The sequence below is a fragment of the Trichosurus vulpecula genome, chromosome 7, assembly GCF_011100635.1.
Source record: "Trichosurus vulpecula isolate mTriVul1 chromosome 7, mTriVul1.pri, whole genome shotgun sequence".
NCBI classification, from domain to species: Eukaryota; Metazoa; Chordata; class Mammalia; order Diprotodontia; family Phalangeridae; genus Trichosurus; species Trichosurus vulpecula.
The window spans coordinates 242,056,990-242,062,175 of NC_050579.1; the positions used below are offsets into that span (position 1 = coordinate 242,056,990).

At 39.3% G+C, this 5,186-nt stretch overlaps 1 non-coding gene across 1 annotated transcript; it reads right to left on the reverse strand.

Moving 5' to 3' along the window:
• Nucleotides 1-4,391: 4,391 nt before the first annotated feature.
• Nucleotides 4,392-4,498, reverse strand: LOC118858896. The gene has a single exon (XR_005011014.1). It is a non-coding gene; the product is annotated as a U6 spliceosomal RNA (small nuclear RNA).
• Nucleotides 4,499-5,186: the final 688 nt, after the last annotated feature.

Consider the following 5,186-nt stretch of genomic DNA (forward strand, 5'->3'; position numbering starts at 1 on the left):
GTTGTTACTTGAAAAATGAAATAACTATTAAAAAAGAAATGTCTGTAATGTAAAAGCAAAAGGCATTGATAATTTATGACTTTTCCACACACTTATAACTTTAAAAAGATAGCTATATTTTGGTGTTTTTTTAGCTTTTTTAAAAAATTTATTTAATATATTAAGTTTTCAGCATTGATTTTTGCAAGACTTTGAATTACGAATTTTCTCCCCATTTCTACCCTCCCGCCCACTCCAAGATGGCATATATTCTGGTTGCCCTGTTCCCCAGTCAGCCCTCCCTTCTGTCACCCCATTCCCCTCCCATCCCCTTTTCCCTTCCTTTCTTGTAGGGCAAGACAAATTTCTATACCCCATTGCCTGTGTATCTTATTTTCTAGTTGAGTGCAAAAACTTGTTTTTTTGAACATCTGTTTTTAAAATTTTGAGTTCCAAATTCTCTCCCCTCTTCCCTCCCCACCCACCCTCCCTAAGAAGTCAAGCAATTCAACATAGGCCACATGTGTATCATTATGTAAAACCCTTCCACAATACTCATGTTGTGAAAGAGTAACTACATTTTGCTCCTTCCTAACCTATCACCCTTTATTGAATTTTCTCCCTTGACCCTGTCCCTTTTCTAAAGTATTTGTTTTTGATCACCTCCTCCCCCATCTGCCCTCCCTTCTATCATCCCCCCTTTTTTATCTTCTTCCTCCTTCTTTCCTGTGGGGTAAGAAACCTGATTGAGTGTGTATGTTATTCCCTCCTCAGATCAAATCTGATGAGAACTGCTTTTTCTTGACTCTTTTACGTGAGATAATTTACCCCATTCTATCTCTCCCTTTCTCCCTCTCTCAATATATTCCTCTCCCATCCCTTAATTTGATTTTTTTAGATATCATCCCTTCATATTCAACTTACCCTGTGCCCTCCGTCTATATCTATATCTACATCTATATCATCTATATCTATATCTATACATACATATATACATATACACACACATATATGTACACACACATACACACACACATATACAAACACATACACATATATGTATATTCCCTTCAGCTACCCTAATACTGAGGTCTCATGAATCACACACATCATCTTTCCATGTAGGAATGTAAACAAAACAGTTCAACTTTAGTAAGTCCCTTGTGATTTCTCTTTCTTGTTTACCTTCTCATGCTTCTCTTGATTCTTGTGTTTGAAAGTCAAATTTTCTATTCAGCTCTGGTCTTTTCACTGAGAAAGCTTGAAAGTCCTCTGTTTTATTGAAAATCCATATTTTGCCTTGGAGCATGATGCTCATTTTTGCTGGGTAGGTGATTCTTGGTTTTAATCCTAGCTCCATTGACCTCTGGAATATCGTATTCCAAGCCCTTCAATCCTTTAATGTAGAAGCTGCTAGATCTTTTGTTATTCTGATTGTGTTTCCACAATACTCAAATTGTTTCCTTTGGTTGCTTGCAGTATTTTCTCCTTGATCTGGGAGCTCTGGAATTTGGCAACAATATTCCTAGGAGTTTTCTTTTTGAGATCTATTTGAGAAGGTGATCAGTGGATTCTTTCAATTTCTATTTTACCCTCTGGCTCTAGAATATCAGGGCAGTTCTTCCTGATAATATCTTGAAAGATGATATCTAGGCTCTTTTTTTGATCATGGCTTTCAGGTAGTCCAATAATTTTTAAATTATCTCTCCTGGATCTATTTTCCAGGTCAGCAGTTTTTCCAATGAAATATTTCACATTGTCTTCCATTTTTTCATTCCTTTGGTTCTGTTTTATAATATCTTGATTTCTCATAAAGTCACTAGCTCCCTCTTGCTCCAATCTAATTTTTAAGGTAGTATTTTCTTCAGTGGTGTTTTGGACCTCCTTTTCCATTTGGCTAATTCTGCCTCTCAAGGCATTCTCCTCACTAGCTTTTTGGAGCTCTTTTGCCATTTGGGTTAGTCTATTTTTTAAGGTGTTGTTTTCTTCAGTATTTTTTTGGGTCTCCTTTAGCAAGTCATTGACTTGTTTTTCATGGTTTTCTTGCATCACTCTCATTTCTCTTCCCGATTTTTCCTCTACTTCTCTAACTTGCTTTTCCAACTCCTTTTTGAGCTCTTCCATGGCTTGAAACCAGTTCTTGTTTTTCTTGGAGGCTTTTGATATACGTTCTTTGACTTTGTTGACTTCTTCAGGCTGTATATTTTGGTATTCTTTGTCACCAAAGAAAGATTCCAAAGTCTGGGTCTGAATCTGAGTCCGTTTTCGCTGCCTGGCCATGTTCCCAGCCAACTACTTGACCCTTGAGTTTTTCATGGAGGTATGATTGCTTGTAGAGTAGAGAGTACTTTGTTCCAACCTTGAGGGGATGCGCTGTTGTTTTCAGAGCTATTTCTATACAGCCAGCTCTGCCACACCAGTGCTCCTCCTCCCCCAAGAACTGCCAACCCAGACTGGACTCAGATCTTAAGCAGGCTCTGCACACCTGCTCTGATCTGCTACTTAATTCCTCCCACCAGGTGGGCCTGGGGCTGGAAGCAACTGCAGCTGTAATTCTGTAGCTATACCTCCCCCGCTGCCCCCGGGGTGGTGGCTGAACCTCAAACTCCTTCACTCTGTCCCTGCAGTTTTTCCCACTAACCTTCTCTGTTGTCTTTGGTGTTTGTGGGTTGAGAAGTCTGGTAACTGCCACAGCTCACTGATTCAGGGTGCTAGGGCACGCTCTGCCCAGATCCTGGTCTGGTTGGTCTGGGGCGCAGCCCACACTGGGCTCTGCTCCACTCTGCTCCCAGCTCTGTGCATAATAGACCTTACCCGGCAACCATCCAGGCTGTCCTGGGCTGGAGCCCTGCTTCCCTCTGCTATTTTGTGTATTCTGCAGTTCTAGAATTGGTTCAGAGCCATTTTTTATAGGTTTTTGGAGGGACGTGGGCGGGGAGCTCACGCAAGTCCCTGCTTTCCAGCTGCCATCTTGGCTTCGCCCTATATTTTGTTTTCTTCTAAATTTTTAATGATACAATCTCTTTTACTGCTAATCCATTTTGGAGCTTATTCTGCTGAATTGTGTAAGGTGTTTGTTAAAACCTGATTTTTGCCACATTCCTTTCCAGTTTTCCCAGCAGTTCTTCCTGAATAGGAAGCCCTTGCTTCTCTAGTATTTATTTGGGGGTTTATTGAAGGCTAAACTATTCTGTTTATTTGTTTCTAGATCTTGCTTATTAAACTGTTCCAGTTATCTAATTTTCTAGTTGTTTTCAAAAAACAGTACCAAATTGATTGGTTGATTGCTACTTTATTATATAAGTAGGCCCCCTTAATTTGTAATTTTTTCATTTCTTCCTTCAAAATTCTTGAATTTTTTCTTTCTCCAAATGAATTTTGTTATTATTTTGCCAATACTGAACTCATTGTCTTTTCCCCTAAATCCTCCCTTCTTCCAAACTTCTGATTACTTTCAAAGGCACCACCATCATTCCAATCTCCCACATTCATAATCTTGACATTTTTCTGGATTCCTCATTCTCCCTCACCCTATATATCCAAACGGTTGCCAAATTTTGCTGTTTCTACTTTCACACATCTCTTATATCCAACCCCTTTGCTCCATTCACATTAGCTACTATCTTAATTCAGGATTCTATCACCTTTCACCTGGATTATTTTTTTTTTTTTTTTTTTTTTTTTGCTTTTTGGCAGGGCAATTGGGGTTAAGTGACTTGCCCAAGGTCACACAGCTAGTACATGTGTCAAGTGTCTGAGGCCGGATTTGAACCCAGGTCCTCCTGACTCCAGGGCCGGTGCTCTACTGACTGCGCCACCTAGCTGCCCCGACCTGGATTATTTTAAAAAATATTTTCTTTCCTTTTTCCCTCCTTCCTTCCTTCTTTCCTTCCTTCCTTCCTTTCTTCTTTCCTTCCTTCCTTCCTTCCTTCCTTCCTTTCTTTCTTTCTCTTTCTTTCTTTCTCTTCCTTCCTTCCTTTCTTTCTCTTTCTTTCTTTCTTTTCTTTCTTTCTTTCTTTCTTTCTCTCTTTCTTTCTTATTAATCTGTTCCTCCCTTCCCATCCCTGCCCTTGACCATTTTTTAAAATCAGAAAAACAAATTCTACAATACATATCTATACAGCCCAGTAAAATAAATTCTCATTTTAGCCATGTCTAAAAATTCTGCACTTTAAGTTCATCCCTTCTCTGTCGGAGATAAGTGTCATGTTTTATCTTCATTCTTGTGGTTAATCATTGCATTGATGAGATATCTAAAGTCTGTCAGAGTTGTTTTTCTCTATAATGTCATCGCTGTATAAATTATGCTACTTCTACTCACTTTGCTTTCATCCATTCATAAAGGTCTTCTCAGTTTCTTCTGAAATTGTCCATTTCATAAGTTCTTTTTCTTTCTTTTGGTTTTGTTTTTTTTAAATATGGAGTGCTTCACAAATTTGAGTGTCATCCTTGCTCAGGGGTCATGCTAATCGTCTCTGTATTGCTCCAATTTTAGTATATGTGCTGCCAAGGCAAGCACCATTTCATAATTTCTTAAGGCACAGTAATATTATATTATATCTATATATCACAATCTGCTTAGTAATTCTTCAATAGGAACCCCTCCCCCCTTAGTTTTCAATCTGGGGCTGCCATGAAGGGAATGTCTATAAATATTTGTTTACCTATGGATCCTTTCCCTTTTTCTTTGATTTCTTAGGGGTATAGGCCTAGTAGTGGGTCAAAAGGTATGCACATTTTGGTAACTTTCTGGGCATAGTTCCAAATTTCTTTCCAGAATTACTGGACCTATTCATAGCTCCACCAACAATGCACTATTGTACCTAGATTATTGCAACATTACCCTAATTGATTTTTCTGCCTTGAGTGTAACTCCACCGCCCACCCCCACTCCCACCATGCTGGTCCATTCTATACACATCTGCCAAAATAATTTTCCTTAAATGTAGACCTGACCACATGACTCCCCCAACTCAATCAACTCCAACAGTTTCCTATTGCCTCTAGGAAAAAATATAAGCTCTTCTCTTTAGACTTTAAAGTCATATTCAGTCTGGCTTCAACCTACATTTGCAACCTCCTTAGACGTTACTCCTCATTCTGAACTCTGCAATCCAGCCAAAATGCCCTTCTCTCTGTTCCTCACAGATGACACTTCCATATGCCAACTCCACGGCTTTGCCCAGGCCATCCCATGTGCTTGGAAT